Below are 21755 nucleotides of genomic sequence, written 5' to 3'. Positions count from 1 at the left end.
CCATTGTCTTCAGCGTCTTTGAGAGAAACCCAGGGAGCATGTGCACAGTTTATGCAGCCATACATCAATGTCACATCAGGGCTCAGTCTTAAGCTCCCTATTCATCCTGCTCCTGATGAGAGTGCCTGTCAGCCAGTCAGAGCACCAACCCACCTGACAGACCTCAGTGTGTCTCTTGTACAGTTTCATATCACTAGAAGCCCCAGCGTGTGGTGTATTCATTACAAAAAGTGGGAAATGGTTTTTATGTAAGACTCTAAGTAGTTAATGTATTATTTGCAGACTTAGCCAGAATGATCATCTTCTTCCTCCACAAACATTTACTAAGTACCCACTATGTACCAGGCACCTAGATAGGCCCAAGAGAAGTATTTACTTACTTTATAACATTTCTTTATCAGTGTTTGTTAGTCATCACCTCTGTGACTAATCTCATTCCTCACTCCACTCAAAAGAAATGACAACAGTAGCAGTAATGACCTTTCACAACTATGTTCTCTACCTTAGTAAAGAGGGTTTCTCTTAAAGCAGTCTCCCAACATAGAGACTAGTCCTAAGGATTGGGTGTGGCTCACTAGTGGGCCATCTACATGGCATGCCTTGGACTCCATCCCAGAACTGCAATAATAATAATAATAATAATAATAATAATAATAACAACAACAATAATGAAACTGATCCTTTGTCCTCATCCTCATTCACCATATCCAGCTGTGTGCCACATCTAAGCATCTATTCTCCTTCTTAACATACCGAAGACAGCAACTCTCTCTATTCCCATTATATGTGTGTGGGGGGTTGGTTTTTTGATATATGGCTTCTCTGTGTAGCCCTGGCTGTCCTGGAACTCAATTTGTAGACCAGGACGGCCTCAGGCTCATAGAGATCTGCCTGCCTCTGCTTCCCTGAGTACTGGGTTTAAAGGAGTGTGTCACCACTGCCTGGTTTGTTCCCATTATCTTAACTTTTGTCCACACCATCAATCTCTTGTCACCTCTCCCTCAAGGGTATCCAAACACTATTTGTTCACTATATGTTTACATGATAATGTCAGATCAGAGTTAACCTTCTTCTTCTTCTTCTTCTTCTTCTTCTTCTTCTTCTTCTTCTTCTTCTTCTTCTTCTTCTTCTTCTTCTTCTTCTTCTTCTCTTCTTCCTCTTCCTCTTCCTCTTCTCCTCCTCCTTCTTCCTCCTCCTCCTTCTTCTTCTTTCTCCTCCTCCTCTTTTTCTTCTTTTATTTTTATGTGTATATGTGCCTCTGTGTGTATGCACACATCCATGCAGATGTCCACAGAGGTCAGACGAGGGGATCAGATCCTCTGGAGTTAGAATTATAGGCAGTTGTGGGCCACCTGACTTGTGTTCTTAGATCTAAACTCCAATCCTCTGTAAGAGCAGCAAGCTCTCTTAATTGCCAAGTTATCTCTCCAGCCCCCAAAGTTAAATTTCTAAAATCTAAACCCAGATCAAGTCACTGCCTACTTATAACTCCCCTTCCTGCCACCACACTTGTTGGTTCATACCTGCCTTGTAGGATCTATTTTGCATGACCAAGTCTTTGGAAACTTAACTCTGCCTATCTATCCAGCCTGTTTTTCTGGTTCTTGGCCAAATGTGTTGCTTTCCCAACCCTGGACTCTCACATGACTATTGTGCCTTTGGACAAGGTGTTCTCTGTTCCCCAAATCCACCTCTGCCTTCTCTGTCCAGAGAACTATTTTCAATGTGTCTTCTAAGAATCTGTTCAAGGTACACTTTATGAGACCTTTCCTGTTCTAGGTTGTTACTCTGCAGTCCCAGAATCCTCCAGGCATAGCTTTACCGGCTTGTTTATTATCCAATTGTGATGATTTGTTTGCATAGTGACCTATACTATTAGTCTATGAGCTCATTAACATACCTTGGTCATCTGACTGTTCCCAGAATGAAGCACAGTTCTTGGCTTCACAGTAGATATGAAGAGTTGTAGTGGAGAGAAAGAAATATAAGGCCCATTTCCTATCCACCTCTCCTGCCAGAAAGGTAAGATGAGATAATATATAATTTTGATGAATTAACAAGTTAAGTGGAGGATGGGAACGTGGGCAGGGCTCACCAGAGCTCAGGGGTCCAAGGTCCTGGAGGGCCAGGAGTGCAAACCTCACTCCCAGCCTTGGCAGACAGCCTTGTTCCAGGGCGAGACTCGTCTGTAGGGGTGTCCTGGAAGTACTCAGTGCACCTGGATGATCACAGCCTGCAGAGTAGAGATAGGCCAGAACAGGAGATCTAGGTGGCTCAGTCTATCCAGCATCCTTGTTACAAAAGTAGCAACCCTAAGGATCACAGTCATGACGTCATGCTCAATCGAATGCACCATTCAGCAAACCTTGGGGACAAAGTGAAGTCCATCAAACTGACCGATGAGTGTCCCAAAGTTGGCCAGAACTACACCATATCCGGCTGGGGCACTGTCACCAGTCCTCAAGAGAACTTTCCAGACACCCTCAACTGTGCTGAAGTGGAAATCTTTTCCCAGAACAAGTGTGAGAAGGCCTACCCAGAGAAGGTAACTGAGGGTATGGTCTGTGCGGCAGCAGCAATGGGACTGACACTTGCCAGGGTGACTCAGGAGGTCCTCTGGTGTGCAGTGGAGTACTCCAAGGCATCACATCCTGGGGCTCAGACCCCTGTGGAAAACCTGAAAAACCCAGTGTCTACACCAACATCTGCTGCTGCAGTGACTGGATCCACAAGACCATGAACAACAGGGACTGAACTAGTGATGGAGGTGTTAATAAACGGCACCTTTGGCTGAAAAAAAAAAAACAAAAAACAAGTTAAGTGGAGTAATAAGCAGAGATTGGTGTAAGTTCCAATCTTATGGATTTAAGAGGACAGACACACTATTTTAGAAAGTCAAGGCAGGAGGAACTGGCATGGATCTTGGAGAATTTTTATTCACTAAATAGAGGAATGAAGGAAGGACATAAAGGAAAAGAGACTTACTACACAAGCTAAAGCCCAAAGGCAGAAAAGCATAGGACACGTATAGGGCTGATACAGGGCAGGATGGTGGGGTGGAACCAAGAGTTGGAACATGGGTTTTGTCCCATAAATAACTAAACATTTTTGACAAAGGAAGTAACTTGCTGAAATGGTATTTCAGGATCAATTAGCAAATGGTAGCAAATTGATCAAAGGTACAAAAACAAATTGGGAAGCTTTGGGACATGAGGAAATGCTTGAGGAGATGAAGTCTCATCCACAGTATTGACAAAGGAATTACAAGGGAAGAGGAGGAAAGGCCAAGGATGGCATTGGACAGTCAGAAGGACTCTTCAGTCAGAAAGGAAAAGAAACAGTTGACTTAGAAGTTTCAATTCAGAGAGAAAAATGGCAATTTGAGCAAATAGGAAAGCTAATGGAAGAGAGAATGGATTTTACTCGAGAGTCAGAACAGTTGGAGGAACTACAGGAAAGCAGAATAGAAATGTCTAGTGGGCAATTGGAGATTAAAGACAGCACTGTGGTGTAGGACTCGATTTCCCCAGCATCTCAGGACTGTGTAGAAAAACCACACTGATGAAGTTGGAATTCATGATTGAGTTTCAGAAAAAGATATCCATTGTACATTAACATTTAGAAGTCATTTAAATTACAAAGTGCTATATTGTAAAAGACCTGTATAATTTTAAAACAATAAAGATTTGAAAGTGGAAAAAAAGACAATATAGTGTGGCTGAATCAACAATTTAATGGATGATTTTAGACCTCAGTTTCATCATTTGGAAGAGGGACATAATTGTCCTTATCGGGTTGTCGGGGTGATGAATGAGAGTATGTGCACAAAAGTATCCTCACACAGAGTCTGGCATGTGGTAAGGACACAATAAACATTGGCCATTACCATTAATAACCAAAATTGGTTAAGATAAATAATTTTCTAGAGTGCAGAAAATTCTTTTTTATTTTCCCAACAATTACATAAGGCAAGTATTACCACTATATTTCCAACTGAGGAAGCATAGCTCAGCAAGGTTAATTGGTCAGATAAACAGAAGTAACTCAAATTGAGGTTTTCTAGGCCAAATCTCCTATGCTACTGAACCTGCTGAGTCTGGTTTGGATTTGGGGTCAAGGAAGTGTCACTTATGCAACCTCTGAGCACCACCAAATCTCAAGGATAGGCTTTGACATAAGGTCTTTATTTGTCTCAATGATAATCCTACCTTCAAATACACCAAAGCTATCAAGCTCATCAAAGAATAATACATTCTTAGAGAAGGAGGTCTTTAAAGATGATGCTGTCTCTCCCCTAATGTTTATAGTGCTGGCACTCTGGTGCCCCACCCGGTCTCCACCATCCTCTAAGACTCCAGGATATATTTCAAGATACAGCTTCTCCTTTAATTTAGAACAGAGGATGCTAATAACAGTCTGATATCTGTCAGCAAGAATTTCACCCAGCTGGGATAGCTGCCCATAAATCATACATTCCAAGTGATTCCTCCAGCATTCAAAACAATTGGAAAATTGTGTTGGAGACAACACTGGCGGTGGGTTTTTTGCCTGATAGCCATGAAAATGATTGTTGCTGACCCCTCTCTATCTTTGAATTGCTGCTTAACTCTCTGTCTGGACATATGGAAACGAGAAATCTTTGGGGATGTTGCCAGATACATCTGGCTTACCTTGGATTCCTGAACGGACAGTTTGTCTAAGAATAGACTCCAAGGGGAGTTGCAAAGGATCTAAGTGGAAACGTGAGATCTTGGTATTTTGTTCACCCTCCCCAGAAACACTTGCTTTCTGAGGTGAATAAAGTTATGTCATAAGGACATACAGATGAATAATGAAGAACATGGGAGAGGTGACAGATACTCCTGAGACAGGTCTATCGATACAAGGAACAATCCTGTCCATCTACCAAGACATCAAGGCAGGAGACTGATTGTGGTTTATGAGAGATGGCGACAGGAACTTTCAGGCTCCAATCCTATCTTGGAATGCTGATTCTATCATGGCCAAGGGCATTTCTTCCATGCCTCTTTCCCACATCTATAAAAAGGAGTTAATCAAAGGTGTTGCTGAGGTTTAATTAGTTAATACTGCAAAGTGCTTTGAAGATGCAAAGAAGATTATAAATATCCTGAGTTAAAAGTCCTCTTAAGAAATATAGGTTAAAGTTAAGATTTAGCAAATCATATTGTTCCCAAAATAGCATAGGGCAAATGAAGGTGATTTAGCATTGACAGGGAATGTTCCCTGATGCTACTCGGGTACTGCGGGTGATGTCATTTTAGCTCTTTTTGAGATTTTTAAATTGTTGTTGAAAGGAATCAAAAGGAAGTATGCACATTCACGTGTTCAGAGCATCCCTTCTCCAAGCCAGGATGATCTGGCTACGATGAAGGAGGGAGAGAGGAAAGGATACAGAGAATAATAACATATGAACCCTCCTCTAGATCTTACAGCTGTGTGTGGTAGTCCTACACAGCTGTAGGAGGATAATGGAAAGAGACAATAATGGTTAGAACTAGTCCACGAATCCGATCTCTATTCAAGTCATAGAACCTCTAGGACCTTTGTTTCTTCCTCTGAATGAGAATCACTCCCACCTCACAGGCCCGTGAGGAGATGCTATGAAATAATTGGTGAGAAATGACTCTTCCCTTATTTCTTAGTAACATATTTCATCCCATTTCTCCTCTTTCTTCAATCCAGATTCTATTTCTCACAAACCTTTGACATACCAACACACTGAGTTACTACTGTTTTCAGTTGAGAACTGTTTGGGATCATCTTATCTAGTCTGTATTTTCCTTGGAAATCAAAAGTGCTGATTCCTACTGTGATGCAGTGCTCCAGGGAAGGAAGTCTTATTTTTTAGCCAAGTTTACCTCCTTAGACTATGATTTTAAAGATCTAATTATTTTTATCTTATATATGCGTGATGACAGAGTTTCTGTTCCATCTGGTCGGTCCCACAGCCGTTTAGACCCAAATAAACACATAGAGGTTTATATTAATTTAGCCGATGCCTTTGGTTTCTTACTGGCTAGCTCTCTCTTAATTATTAACCCGTTTCTATTAATCTGTGTATTTCTACATGACCTCGTCTTACCAGAGAATGCCTGGAGTCCTATCTTTCCGGTAGCTACATGGCGTCTCTCTGGAGGCTCCTCTCTGCCTTTCTCCTCCTAGAATTCTCCTAGTCTGGTATCCCCGCCTATACTTCGTGCCTGGCTACTGGACAATAAGCATTTATTCATCGCCTAATAAGAGAAATACATATTCACAGCATGCAGGACATTCCCCATCATATGTGAACGTTTGTCTTTCATATATCTCTCCTTTGATATGAAGGAGCCTAAACAGTTCCTAAGGCTTTTTTGTTGTTGTTGTTGTTGTTTTGTTTTGTTTTGTTTTAGGTAATGGTCTCTTCCCTAACATTCTATTAGAAAGTCTTCATTGGACCTCACAGACTTCTGGGATGGTTGACTCTTGATGCGGAGATGAGAGGGTAACAGGTCATCCCATGACCTCTATTTCGCTGACAGAAACACAGAGTAAAGACTCCCTGCAGATGTGTGTGCAGAATAGGTCAGCATCACCTGGCAGGTGGTAAATGCCACTTAGCTTGTAATTCAATCTAGCACTGTATGACCATGGCTATGAAAAAAATCACAAGGATTTGAAATTACCTGGATGTCTGGAAAACCATAAAATCACAACTTTAAATGAATAAAATTTCAAAGTGGGACCAGTGACTGGTGTGGATCCTGGAGTTATTTTTAAATAGGCTGAAACAATATGGCAGGAAAGGACTTTGACTTCTAGTCCCCGGGTTATGTGGTTTGCTGCTGTTAGTTCTTCACTTACATCCCAAACACTGCCATCACTGGCACCTGTGAGTGGAGAGGACAGATATATAAAAAGGACTGAAACAAATGCTGTGTGTTTCTTATACTCTGCACATATCCTGGCTGTATGGCCAGGCAAGTTTGGGTTGGTTTTGTTGATGGTGTTTGTTTGTCTTTGGGTTTTATTTATTTGTTGTTGTTGTTTTCACTAATTGTGAACTTGCTGCAGCTCGACTGAAAAAGAAATTAGAAGGATGAGGAACACTTGTCTCTTTGATCTCAAGCCACCTGGATGCAGGAAGGAGCACATGGGCAGACAGAGGACGTTCTGCAGTGCCTCACTCTTCAGATGTCCTACTTTTCTCCAGAATGCTTGAGCATGGAAGGAGGATTGAGACAGCTTAGCTCCCTGAGTTCTCAGCTGTTGCCAGAGAAAGCACCTGTCTGCCACCCATTGCTTCTGTGACGATCTGATCAGCCACCCAGGGTTCTCAGTCTAGGCTAACAGCAGGCATATGCCAAAAAAGGACCGTTAGAAACCCATGGTTACAGTCTGCTCCTCCTCCTCATCTCCCAGCTGCTAGTCTGTCCCCAGTTCCTTATATGAAGGTGGTGTTCACCAGTGCTGCAAAACAAAACAACACGACTCCCCCATAAATTGCTCAAATAACAACATCATGAATGTACAAAAAGAAACCCCAGAAAACACTAACAATTAAGGAAGAACTACAAATAGCTAATAAATCTTAAGAATATGTTTCAATTTCACTTACCAAAGAGATGAAAATTTAAAAGAGGGTTTTCCCTCAATCAACTTGACCAATATAAAAGCATAAAATGAATACAGATATAATTGTTCTAAAATAATTTGGATTTGTTTTCTATAGGCAACAAAAGCCCCAAAGTGCTTTGACCTAGCAATGCTCTACAATGGATTATGAACAGATAACTAGAAATACAAGAAAAGAAAAAAATTAAACTGCAAGGCAATTCAAGTAATATTTTATCTTGTCAAAAATTGAAAATAACATAAATGTCCAAAGGAAGAATAGCCTAAAGTTTTGCTCTATATAATGGGATACCATATAGGTTCTTTTATGTGTGTATGTGAATGATGTTTTATTTTAGTTTTAATTTTTCTTTATTTTTGAGAATTTCATAGATATACAATGAAATATGATTATATGGCCCCTATTTTCCCCTCTAACTTCCCCAACATTCTCTCCAACAGGTCCCCCTCTCAATTTTGTGGTTTTGATGAGTCACAAAGTCCACTTAGTACTGCCCTTATGTGCTTGTGTGTAGGGCCATGCACTGGAGCATGGGAAATCTACCAGTAGCCACAACCTCCAAAAGAAAAGATTGTCTTTCCCCCTGTAACTATCCACTGCTAGCAGCTCCTCACTAAGGATTTATTCTGGCGACAAGGCATTGGCTAAGTGTGTGGAAGTGCTTGCCACACAAGCCTGATGATCTGCATTAGAGCACACAAACAATGCCAGATATGCTAATCTGTAATCCCTGCACTCCCACAGAATCACCAAGGTGGGAGGTGGGGACAAGAGAATGAACTTTGAGGACCAGTTAGCCTGGAGTGAGGTGGCAGAAACAAGAAATCCTGCCTCAACAAGGTAAAAGGTGACATTGATGCCCAAAGTTGTCCTTGACCTCTGATATGCCTACACACACACACACACACACACACACACACACACACACACACACACCTACACATACACAGATTAATTTTTTCAAGACAAGGTTTCTCTGGGTAACTCTGGCTGTCCAGGAACTTGCTCTGTAGACTAGGCTGGCCTTGAACTCACAGAGATCTGTCTACTTCTGCTTCCTGGATGCTGAGATTAAATGCATGTTGTTCCACATACAGCGAGTTTTTAAAACATATGTTTCAGGGCTAGGGATGCAGCCCAACAGTAAAACACTCTTTTAGCATGTAGAGGTTCTAGTTCAGTTCCCAATACCCAACACAAATTAAAACATGTTTTCAAATAATATTTCATAGGACATATTTCTGTATATTATTGAAAAGTATGTGTTATAAAATTATATCTCTAATTTTATAAACTATAGACAGATATGCCTAAAGAAAAATACCAAAGGATATATTAAGATACCAGCACATTAGCTTTGTCTTCCTTTCCACAATCAGCTTTCATACTAGAACAAAAATGGCCTACATTTACAGTTTAAAAATGTTAAAGAATTATAATGAGATATTACTCCACACCTATTAAAGTTGCTAAAGTTTTAAAAAATGACACCAAACTTTGGTGAGGCTTCAGAAAAATGGAAAAATGTACTCCTACATTCCTGACAGGAATATGAATGGTACCCCCACTCAGAAAAGAAACGGCAGCTTCTCACTAACCCCTTACCTATTAAATGACCCAGCAGCTGCACTTTTGGATGTATGTCTGAGAAAAATATTTACTTATGTCTACTCAAAATCTATTCATGACTCTCCATTGGGTTTTATTTTTGTAGTCCAAGCTAGAAACAATCCAGATCTCCTTCAGTCAATAGATGCACAAACTGGCATGTCCTTTCCATGGGACGGTACTCAGTGACAGAAAGAAACAAAGTACTAGCACACGCACAACTTGCATAATTCCTGGGAGAAATATGATGAGAGAAACAGGCAAACCTCAAAGCAATAGCTACTGTAAGACTTGGATATATGGTATTTCTGAAGTGACAAAATTATAGAGATTAGGGGCTGTACCTGTCGATTCTAGTGTAGCACACACAGACTCTGGGTTTGATCCCTAGCTTTGCAACAAGTCAAGAGAAGGAGAATGGACAGGGAAATTGTAGGTGGATAGGATTAAGATATACCGTGTGTGTGCGTGCGTGTGTGTATGTGTGTGTGCGTGCGTGTATGTGTGTGTGTGTGTGTAAATGTCAAAGAATAAATAAACACATATGACAAAGAGATGGAGACCAGAAAAATATGTTAGGGAGATATGCTTATTAATGATAGCACAAGGAGTTTGTGTTGTAACTGACCTGTATCTTGACAGTGGTGTGTCACACAAATCTGCACAGCTGACTAGAATGTATGGATGTAACACACACACACACACACACACACTTCAGTGTGCAGAACTGTTGAGATCTGAGTAAGGTTGGCAGATTGCATTGTATCAGGATCACTTTCCTAGTGTTATTGTTCTGTAGTTGTGTATGATATTAGCATTGCAAGAGACTGGACAAAGACCTTAGGGACTGCTTGGCAAAACGTTCACTACTGTATGGGGCTCTACAGTTTTCTCAAGAGAAAGGGTTAGAAACTCCAGAACTCAGGAGGCAGAAGCAGGAGGGTCACAAATCTTGAAGCCAGCTTGGTTACATAGTGAATACAGAACAGGTATGTACATAATGAGGTTGCATAACAAGACCTTTTCTCAATAAGCCAAGAGTTTGGAATGCCAAGGTCTTGGATTCAGTCTTGAGCACTTATTTTTAAATATTAAAAAACAAAACAAATTGTCAGGAATCTATAATTTGAGACATATATATATACACATATACATTACATATTTGGATCCTAATTCAAACTATAAAAACATATGGGGAGATCACAGGACCTAGCAGGGAACAGCTACTGTTGTTTTGCTACACATGTTGTCCAACTGCCTTCTAAACATTTATGTTTATACCCATAGATCAGTGCTGTTCTCAACCTCTGTCTCAGAAGTGGACAGCAGACAATGAAAAGACTCTGTAACCGGTCAAAGTATTGAAAATAAGTGACTGCTGAGTCACAGCCCTAAATGGTGCGTCTATATCAATACCCCCAAGGCTCAGAGGGCATCTGAAAGAGGGGTGGACAGATCGTAAGTGCCAGAGAGTAAGAGGATTCCTGTGAGATGCTGCTTTCTGGGCCTGACATGCATTGCACTCATTAACTCATAACAGTCATGTTACCTGTGTAAGATTAAGCCAGTGAACACATGAGCACGGATGAGGGAGGCTCATAAGGTTCCACTCTGGTTGGAGAGCTATTGACAGTTGATAGTTGCTAGAGGAGAGAAGCTTGTTTTCTCTCAGAAGTGTGGCCACTGGTAGGTTGTTTGCATTAGATGGATGGTTCCATACCCATGTGCATGCAGGCAGCATTAACTGGATTCAGTAGGTTAAACCAAAAAGAAGGGGGCTGGAGAGATGACTCAGTGGTTAAGAGCACTGACTGTTCTTATGAAAGAGCTAAGTTCAGTTCCCAGTGCCCACATAGGGCAGCTCACAGTGATCTGTAGCTTCAGCTTCAAAGGATCCAATACTCTCTTCTAGACTCTGCAGGTATATGCACTCTTGTACACATACCCGCACAGGAACATTTACACGTAATATTTTAGAATATTAATAAAAATAAATAAAAAGGGAGGTAGCACATGCCTTTAATCCCGCCAGAGGCAGGCAAATCTCTGTGAGTTCAAGACCAACCTGGTCTGTAAATCAAATTACAGGATAGTAAGTGCTACATAGAGCAACCCTATCTTGAAAAACAAGCAAACAAACAAATAGAATACATGAAGGTAGAAGGGGACATGTTGGGGCCTGGAAAGAGGTAGTTAGAGATGGATATGGTCAAGATACATTGTACACATGCATGAAATTGTTTAAAAATATGTTTAAGAAGCATGTGACATTTGTAATACTATGAAGTTGAGCTCCATAGTTGATGCTCTTGAGTAATTATACAGGGCTGACAAGGTATTTCAGTGGGTAAAACATTTGCCACCAAACTTGATGCTCTGAGTTTGGTTCCTGAAACCTACATAGGAAGGAGAAAATTGACTCACAGAAGTTATCTTCTGACCGTACACACACACACACACACACACACACACACGCATACCACTCTGATAAATAAGAAAAATTGTAATTATTTTTGATTCTATAATTCTATTTTGTATGAAAAAAAGCTTAAGTCTTTAAACTTTAGATAATCAATCTTCAAACCAAAATAGAAATAAAGTCGTCCGATGACCGCGTATGCTTTAAAACAAAGTGAGTAGGATGAAGGATGAGATGTGAATGGGCTAGACTTTGCCATGAGTAGTTGGTATATATCATATCTATTTTTTATATTTTCAAATGTTTCCATAATATAAAGTTAGATTTATTTTAATGAGGAAAAAATTAAGAAAGAAGGCTGAAGCTCCAAGGAAACTCTGCCAAATATTCAGCTGCTCATTAATAAAGCATGCAGCGAATTCCCTGTGTGCCAGGCACTGCACTGGGCCTTACAGACAGGACTGTGAGAGGCTTACTACTACCCAGAGACCAAAGGATGGCAAGAGCAGAGAAACTGTAAAAATGAGTAAGTGCGGTTGAAGTTGGAAAGTGCTAGAAGGATTGAATAGGCATGGAGGGACTGACTGTGCTCCGAACCCACAGAATGGTGCCCTGAGGAGTCATCAAAGGATATTCTGCAGTCCAAGTCTGGAGGGAAGAGGCCCTTAAACCTGAACTAGAGTCCCAAACAGGCTGAATGTCACCTCCTTTCACATCAGTACATTTCATTTAGGATCCTGTTTTAGTTCAAATTGTATTACGATCTTGTGAGCTTGCTCCGCTGTCACCTTCAGGGACACAGGGCTAATGATCTGTACTGAAGTCTTCCAGTTCATGAGACAGAATGATATGAGCTCAGGTGCAATGTCCCCATCACCAACTGCCACTCCTTTCAAGGTCCTGAAGCCTTTTAGCTCTGCCTCCATGGTTCAGATACTGAGTAGAGGGAAACCTAAATGAGCCCTTAAGAAAAAAGGAAAGCTGCTTATGTGTCTTCAATGAAGAACTCAACTGCATTTGATGGGATTAGTACTCAAAGGGAAACAAGATGTTCCACTCGTACATATGTATGTGGATACACATATTCCTTCTATAAATGCACATGTAAATTTGTTATATGGCTGCTGCCTAATCAGATGTAATAATACAAAGGACACCACATGGTTAACAGTATTAAGGCCATAAATTACATATCGCAGAATGTGGCTTTTCCACAAAGCCACTTGACAAGATCTGCTTGATTAATGTCACACTAGGGAGGCATGACAGAGATGAGATTGGTAAGGAAAGTAGGAAAGAGGACACAGGGGCAACAGTGACAGCAGCATCCACAGCAGTTAGCTTCAGAGAACAGGACCCTCAGCCTTTGTGACTACTGAATACTGCTTGCTTACTTTAAAAAACAAAAACAAGAGTCCACCCAAGCCTTGAGGAGGCATTAGCCTCTGTTCTGGATATTGTTGGCATGCATTATTTATCAGTGCTGCATTCCATTATTGCTAAATAGAGAATCAATAGATTAAAACACAAAAGACCTGCAGAAATAACAGTCATCAAATGAAGGTGGATAGTCTGCTAAGACTTAACCGTGATGACGCCTGGCCAGTGGAGCAGAGCATTTGTTTCCGGCTTCGCCATTTGTCTATATTGATTCTGCCCGTGAGAAAAGGAAGAGCTCCTTTGCCTTGACTAAGACTGATTTATCCTGTCTCTTGATGCAATTTGCAACTTGGACCTCATTTGAATCCTTACCCCAGAGTCTTTAGCCTGCTAGGAGAAACTACAAAGGAATTAGGTTTTGGTCTCAGAAGCCTGCCTATAATTACTTTTAGTACCAAGTGGCTCCAAAAGTCAGCACATAATGATTTTAAGAGATATCTTAAGGTGATAGGCTTGCATGGTAAACCATTGGCTATGCCTAGAAATAAAGAAGGGTCTAAGATGGGACAAATAGAGGAGGCAAAGTCCCCTTGAGCCTTGTCTGTGTTCCAGTTGCTCATTTATTATATCTGAATGTCTTCCAGTTAGGAAAGACCAGTGTTTGGAAAATAGCTTAATTATTCAAGCTGTCTTTTATTTTGATAACAAGGAAAAACAACTCATTCTAACCAAGTCATAATTGTTGAGATTAAAAAGCAATATTTTTCCAATATAATTCAACAAACGCCTGATGAACTTCTGTGGAATACCGTTACTAAGCATTAGGAATGTGTGATCACCCATCACATAGTTCCTGGGTGCCTGTGGGAAGTGGGCTAGGTGCTCACAGCTAAGACTCCCCTTCCCTCCCAGAGCATCTAGCCTGGAAAGAGAGATGGCCATTCAGCAAATCATCACACAGCGAAGGAATTCACTAAAATTGTGGAACCTGGAGGGGTGCTGTGAATAAGATAATGAAATCAGGTCTGAGCACAAGAGGATCCTTCTGGGAGGAAATGATGTTAGGAGACGAGCTGGCTGAAGTGGGGAAAGGGTGGTGGCACATAACGATCATCTGCTTTCCCTAAAGCTCTCAAGAAGGCTGGGAGCTAGAACCAAGAATGAGCCATTCGGAACCCGAGAGATGGCCACATGCTCCAGCAGGGAAGTGGTGAGCTGTGGGATTGTTAAGTGGATTACAGTAGGATGAGCCGTTGTGAGCTGACCTGAACCCCTGCCTGCAGTGTGAGGGCAAAGCAAGGCAGACTAGGCCACAAACAAGAGAGTGGGTCTCCTTGGCTTGTCTGGCTCCGGACCAGCCACGCCCAGTGAACACAACATAGTTTGGCCGTCTTTGCTATTAGTCCCTCTCTTGCATAAGTACTTTAGGTTTTAATCTCTCTTTTGACAAATGAAAGTGAGGACTTGGCAAAGATGCAAAAGAGACCTGAAATGTGGAAAATCTTTTTAGCTCAAATACAGCAAAAATATGCCACAATGAACATTGCGAAAAACTAAAACCACAATAGTTTTATGAAATGTAACTGAAACCAGGCCAACCAGGTGACTGGATTCTTCTCATGCAATCATTCAATGGCTGTTGACTGGGCATCTTCAGTGCAGGCTTGGCATAAAGTTGCAAGCGAGACAGACAAGACACTTGTCCTCAGGGAACTTGCAGTTCAGCAAGGGAGAGAAGAGAAACCAATAGAGCTTTAGGCAGTGAGAAAGGCAGGAAAATAGATTCAGCTGGTGGAGAAAGGCCGGAATGAGAAGAAGCTAGTAGAATACAGTGGCCAAGAAAATCCTCAGATACATGCATCATCATTTTCAGAAGGTGACCCCGCTCTGCTGTAACCATCTTAAATGTCTCAAGTGCTAGGAGTATAGCTATGCACCACCACACCCAGTTCATGTGGTGCAGCATCAAACCAGTGGTCTCCTGGGTAACAGGCTAACACTCTGCCAACTGAACAACATCCCCAGATGTCCGACAATGGAGCAAGTATGAAGCCCAGAGCCACAGGTGACATTAGTCTCACTCCTTCAGATTCCTTTCTTCCCCTATTACATTGTTTATTTTGTGTTGTGTGTGTGTGTGATCACACATGCTATGGTATGTGTGTGGTAGTTAGAGGGTAAATATGCAAGAGTCAGTTCTTTCCTTGTGTGAATCCCTGTATTAGAACTCAGGTCATCAGGCTTGGTGGCAGGTACCTTTACCCTCTGAGCCATCTTGTCAGCTTCCCTCTGATTCTTCACTGCCAGCTCTCATATCCCTGAAGCAATATGGTTTGGGTCTAGGCAAGGGCAGTAGCACAGAAAGGTTAAGGGGGGCACCTCTGGAGGCTCACACTGGACCCAGGAGAACCCCTTTACCCAAAGGAACATGGCGTCAAGTGGCGAATCAAACACACCATGACTACGACAAGAGGGGCGACTGAGAAAAAAGAAAAGCTCTCTTCCTGCTTGTTGGACAGAAGACCTGGCTTGCACTTGGCACTGCGGACGATGTAGCTGTCCCTGCCCATCTGAGGAGGGGATAAGCCAGTAGGTCTGAGTGGAGAAAGATACGGGAACATTTGAAGATACTCAACACTGTGAAAAACAATTCTGGCATCCTCTGCAGAGAAGAGGCTGGAACAGGCTTGACAGGTCTCAGGGAAAAACAGGACCGCTGTCTCTGCTGGAGAGCTGCCAGCCAGTGGCGGGTGGCAGGAGCGAAGCTGGAGACCCTGGGTGCAGCTCAGGTGGCTGTAGCTAGAAGGATGCTAGCTTCCAGGCTACATGAAGGCTGTGGGAGGGCTCTCTGGGCAGGGAAACGATTCCATCTGATTGATGTTTGGAAGGCTGTTTCAGAGAGGGTGAGATGCATCTGTAGCTTACTGGTGTATTAACGGATTCATTTTGCGTCTTGTGTGATCCCGGGTGAAAGCAGTGACACGCACGAGCCCAAGTGCCTTGAGAAAGGAAGCAGCAGGAGAGATGCAAACCTAAGTGGAGGGGAAAGGCCTTGCCCACCAGCTCCAGGGTGAGGGAGGCAGGAGCAGTGACCCAAGGCCTTCCTTCTCCCCAGCGGAATGAGAAGCGAAGAATGCATTGTGGCTGAGAAGAGATTTGGAACAACTTCTGAAAGACCAAGGAAGAATTCCCTGAGGATACACGGCTGGCCCGGTGGGGAAAACCCTCCACAAGACCACAGTTCCCACTCTTTACCCTTTCCTGAGGGATTTCCCATCCTGAACCCACTCCCCTCCCTGCCAATCTTACAAATCTCATCCCTTCCCACCTCCCCACCCCTCGTCAGGGATGGAACCTAGGACCTTATGCATGCTGAACAAGCACTGTGCCACTGAGCTACTCCCCCAGCCCAGATCTCTAAATTCAAACCACTGAATGCCCTGTGATGCAGCTTTCCCAGCCATTTGCAGATGTCTCGAAATGATTGGCACTTTCTTCAACTGCTCATCATTATTCTTGTCACTCGTTTCCTCCCTAATCTCTTGCTATATGATTTTTATTACGTTAGTGCAATTTCCCTTAAAGGTCATCCATTATTTCTGCCCTATCCTTGTTGTCATAGACACTGTGTGTGTGTGAGTGTGTGTGTGTGTGTGTGTGTGTCCTGTAAAGGTTTCTTCCTTGCTTTGCCCTTGTCTCTCATTTAAAGTTCTTATTCTGAATTTGCTGGATGAAGGCTCCTGGCATTTTCTTCCCTTTTCTCTGATCCCCGTACCCCTTGTCTCTCTGCACAGTTCTTCATCCTTCCCTTAGTCACCTGTCATTCACACCACCTGAAACTCCACTCTTGCTCATCACTTGACCCAATCCTCAGTGAACTTAGTTTCTTTCCTGGCCACCAGATACCTCCAGCTGAACATTGCTTGCCAGCTTAATGGCTAGCGGTTGGCTTACGGCTTCTAAGTCACACACATCTTTAGCCCAAACTCATGACTCTAGACTCTTTTCATACTTGCAACCTATCATTATGTTCAAAATGAAGTGAAATACTTCCCTGCAAAAAGCCCTTTTCCATCAGTGTCACTGCCTTTGAATCCACCATGTGTCTAACTGTAGAGCTCATTTTTGCTGCCCCATGCCCTTATCCACCGCACATCATTCCACCATCTTTGCCCTCTATGGACATGTTAGATAGAGTCCTTTATTCCTAGTAATTCATCCACTCCAGATACAGGCTTTGGGTGACCCACTTCCCCTCCTATGACTAGAATTATCTCTCTAATATCCTCAGCCAGCATCTTCCAGCCACTCATTCCTTCAACAAATATTTACCGAGGACTTATTGTGTATACTGGAGATGGGGTATTAGACAATGATGGCAAAGCTCTCAAACAGACAGCCAATATGTAAATAAATTAAATCACTCTGAATAGCTGGTAGACATGACATGTGATAACATATGGAAAGTGATAGTGGAGGAGGCTCAGTGAAGCTCTCCATCCCATGAGTGCTCAGAGCAGTCCTCTCTGAGAAAGTGGCATTTGAGTCTGGGACAGATGAAGAGAAGAGAACAATTGTGCACATCTATATGGGTGACCCCACAAGGACAGCCAGTGTGAAGATCATCACGTGAGAATAAGCCTGGCTTTGTTTGATAAACAGAAAAGGCTGGTGCAACGTGAATGCAGTGAGAAGATGAGTGTGGAGAGGCTGGGTGGAGCTTTGTTCTAAGTTCAAGCAGAAGCCCTAGGAGGGGTTGAAGAACGCAGTGATATGGTCTGCTTTGAATCTTTATGAGATCACTTAATGCGTGAGAGTAGATTGTGTGGCTCCTGAGAGGGCACAAGAAGAGCAATTAGGAGCCCAGCTGAGAGCTAATGGTTGCCCGGAGTACGAGAGGGTAGGACAGATGGAGACAAGCAGACAAGTGTATGTTCAGTTATCTAGGAGGTATGCACGACAGTGTTTGTTGGTGGTTTGGATATGGGGATAAAGGAAAATGGAGAAACCAAGAATGAGTCCTAGGCTTTGGCTCAAGTAGTGCTAGCCAGTGATGTAATCTCCTGAGATGAGGAAGCCTGGGATGAGAGAGCATGGTGGGCAGAGAATATTCTTATCACACACCCTTAGTGATGGGGCCCTCACTCCAAGGACAATCTCAGCCTACTGATTTTAGAAAGGTCTTACACAGAGTTCTAATCTGTTTCTCTGAAAATTTACCCACCTACTCTAATGCTCATCTTTGAAAAGAAAAGGGAAAAAAAACCTATGTCTTCTTTCCCTTGCAAAGAACACTTATGCTCTTCTGAGTTTCCTCTGCTATGATTAATTTACTCACTTTTTTCTTATTTCTGGATCATGGCAGATTTAAACTGGTTTTCCTTCCACCTCATACCAGCCTATCATTACAAACAGCCAGATCTGTCTTCCTAATGCTCCTGCCTTTAATCATGGAAGGCCAGGCACTGTGCTCTATCCTAAAATGAAGACTCTTTGGTCTCAGTTTTTTTTAAGGTACAAGGATAACAGAAGATACTTTTAAAAGCACTACTGTGCAAGTATTTTAAGTGGTCAAGACTATTCTTAGACTTCCAAAAGGGCTCCACATCTGTAACATTAGAGAGATAATGGATTTGGTAACATGAGAATCTGAGTTTGATACCCAAAACCCATGTAAAAGTTCCAGATGTGGTGGCTTGTAACCGCAGTGCTGGGAAGGCAGGGACAGAGGATCCCTGGGGCTCACAGTGACCTTCACTTGGCCACCTTCGGGCTACAGAGGCTCCCTGTCCCAAAGAAGATGACTATTGTTTCTGAGGATGACACTAAGGATGACACCTGAGGTTGTCCTGTTCCATCTAAGAATGTACACACACACACACACACACACACACACACACACACACACACACACACACACACACAGTGTGTACTTCGAAGCCACCCTGGTCTACAAAGCAAGTTTTCAGGACAGCCAGAGCTGTTACACAGAGAAACCCTGTCTCAAAAAACTGAAGAAACAAGACAACGGAGAATAAGATATTGTTGCAAGGGCAGTGTGTGACCCAGCTGTAAATGCCCTTCCCAAGGGTGTGGCAGAGGTGTTTCCCCTCACCTCAAGTCCTAAGACCCTTCCAGAGTATCACGTGAGGAACTTCATGCTTGGTACCAGAAGGCAGGGTTACTGTGGTTTAGATATGGTTTGACTTCCTTTCCCTCAAAGGGTCAGGTGTTGTAAGCTTGGGAGGTGGTGAGACCAATAAGAAGTAGAATCTGGAAGGAGATGGGTCGGTCGTTGGAAAAGGTTGCCTCCTGCTTTAAGCGCTTCCCTCCTGGCTTCTGGCATGCCCTTTAGATTGTCCAAACCCTAAAGTATGGAGTTTGGTGCTGTCTCTTACCCGAGCTCATCTCTATTTTCATCAGAATCTCTCACAATTCTGATGAAAATCCGATGGCCCCTGTAGTTTGTAATAATAGCAAATATTCCGCGAGCGTTATTCAGTCAACCCTCTGTATTCATGAATTCCACATCTGTGTCTTCAAACAACTGAGAATTGGAAATGTGAAAAATATCTCACCTGCACTGAACACATACAGACTCTTTCCATTCTCATTATTTCCTAAGCTAGAGAGTCCAGCAGCTTTTTGCATAGCCGTTACCTTGTATTGGGTAGCATAAGCAATCTAGAGATGGTTTAAAGTGATGGGAGGTTGACACGGGGTGCACAAATGGCAACTACACTGCCATTCTATCCCAGAGACTTCTGCATTGGTAGAAGTGGCATCTTGGGGGCTGGAGTCCTGGGGTCAATCCCTACCCCTGCAGAAACAGGAAGAGAGCTGCATCGTTCAATCCTCATAACAACCTCCTAAGACAGATATTATCATTACCTTCCTGGCTGTACAGCTGAAACCAGCTGACCAAGGGGGCTGTGATGGAGACTTAGGAAGCCTAACACTGAGCTACTTCCTATCTCTGCAGCTTAACACGCTTTGTTCTCAGTTACTCCATGCACGTTTTCCCTTTCTCCTTCTTATGCTACCCCGCATATCTTTCAAATCCTAACTCAAATCCCTCCTCTGTGGAGCTCTCCCTAATTACAGTTGTCTTTATTCTCTCAACTCCCCAAACATTTCATTTGTCCCATAGCTTTAAAACTTGAATGTGTGCTGTTTATTTTTCTGTTGTCTTGTGCAGGCTCTGTTGTTTCTTCCAGAACGAGACCTGTGTTCCAGACTTTCTTTCATTTACCATGGCCATGGCTCTCAAACTATAAAGCAAGGGGGCTCACAAAATAAGAAACACATAAAATGACACTTAGATGAAAAGGTGTTGGACCTCTTTGTAATAGGCGATATGTGAAGGACTGTGGGTGGACCTCAATGGTAGAATACTTTCCTAGCATGTGTGAGGCCCTAGATTAATCCCTAGTATGGTAAAAGACAGACAGACAGACAGACAGACAGGCAGGCAGGCAGGCAGACAGGCAGGCAGACAGGCAGGCAGGCAGGCGATGATAGATAGATAGATAGATAGATAGATAGATAGATAGATAGATAGATGGATAGACGGATAGATGGTGGATAATAGATGATGAATAGATGATGGATACATGACAGCTAGATATATATAGAGATAGATTGATTGATTGATAGATGAATTATGGATAATAGATACATGATGGATGCATGATGAATAGATAGCTGATAGATTATAGATAGAAGATAGACAGACAGGCAGACAGATAGACAAAGTCTCCTTGTGCTACTATTTGCTACCTGTAAGACAAGGTAACAAATCCAAACACAGGAACACATTTGGACAAAGCTGTAGGCGAAGGAATCTCTCACATGCTGCTGATGGGAATGTAAGATGATGCAGCCCTTACAGAGAAAATTTTGGCAGCATCTAACGATATTACACATACATTCTTTTCAGCCCAGTAATCTCACTTTTGGGAATCCATCCTGAAGATGCACTGGCAAAGATCCCAAATGCTACATGTTCAAAGCTATTCTCACTGTGCTATTTATAAAAGCAAAAGTCTGAAGAAACCCAATGTCAATCAATAGAGGCCTTGTTAGATCACCACATCATATCAAAGGGGCTTGGGCAGGAGTGGGGAAGGATCACTCCTGGCTGTTCTGGATGCTCTCCATGATCTGCTGCTTAGTGAACAAAGCAAAGTGAAGAAATATGTACATATAGCAGACACCATTTGTGCAAGAAATAAGTGAATGTAACTATGTGTTTGCTTATATTTTCTAAAGGAAAAATAAAATGCAATATAACGAAAAGTATTGTGTATGCCAAGGGAAGAAATCAAGGGGGGGTATTGTGAGATCTGCCCAAATACATCTTACTTTATAGCTCTGACTTTGTAATCAATTATGTTATACAATTCAAACAAAATTATGGGACCAGTAAGATGGCTCAGTGGATAAGGGCACTTGCCACCAAACTTGACTACCTTAGTTCAATCCCCAGGACCTACATAGTGGACAAAGAGAACCAGCTCTCACCAATTGTCCTCTGTTCTCCACATGTGTGCTGTGGCATGTATACACCCACACACATGCACACATAGAATAAATAAATGTAGGGGCTGGAGAGATGGCTCAGTGGTTAAGAACACTAGCTGGCCTTCCAGAGGTCCTGAGTTCAATTCCCAGCAACCATATGATGGTTCATAACCATCTATCTGTAATGAGATC

General features: G+C 42.5%; 1 long non-coding RNA gene and 1 pseudogene across 3 annotated transcripts in view; both read left to right on the top strand.

Moving 5' to 3' along the window:
* Positions 1–1679: 1679 nt before the first annotated feature.
* The window catches only part of LOC121142367, a 36047-nt gene continuing 15971 nt past the window's right edge, over positions 1680–21755 (top strand). The window contains exons 1-2 of one of the 3 annotated variants that reach the window (XR_005879368.1): positions 1680–2022; positions 10529–10639. This is a non-coding gene — a long non-coding RNA (uncharacterized LOC121142367). The remainder of the gene's footprint in view (positions 2023–10528; positions 10640–21755) is intronic. The other 2 variants (XR_005879369.1, XR_005879367.1) reach the window with 2 other exon arrangements.
* LOC101843328 lies at positions 2073–2761 on the top strand (annotated as a pseudogene).

Source organism: Mesocricetus auratus, unplaced genomic scaffold (genome assembly GCF_017639785.1).
Source record: "Mesocricetus auratus isolate SY011 unplaced genomic scaffold, BCM_Maur_2.0 Super-Scaffold_100009, whole genome shotgun sequence".
NCBI classification, from domain to species: Eukaryota; Metazoa; Chordata; class Mammalia; order Rodentia; family Cricetidae; genus Mesocricetus; species Mesocricetus auratus.
Note: the sequence above shows the minus strand (reverse complement) of the source record. Positions and strands in the feature narration are given on the sequence as shown.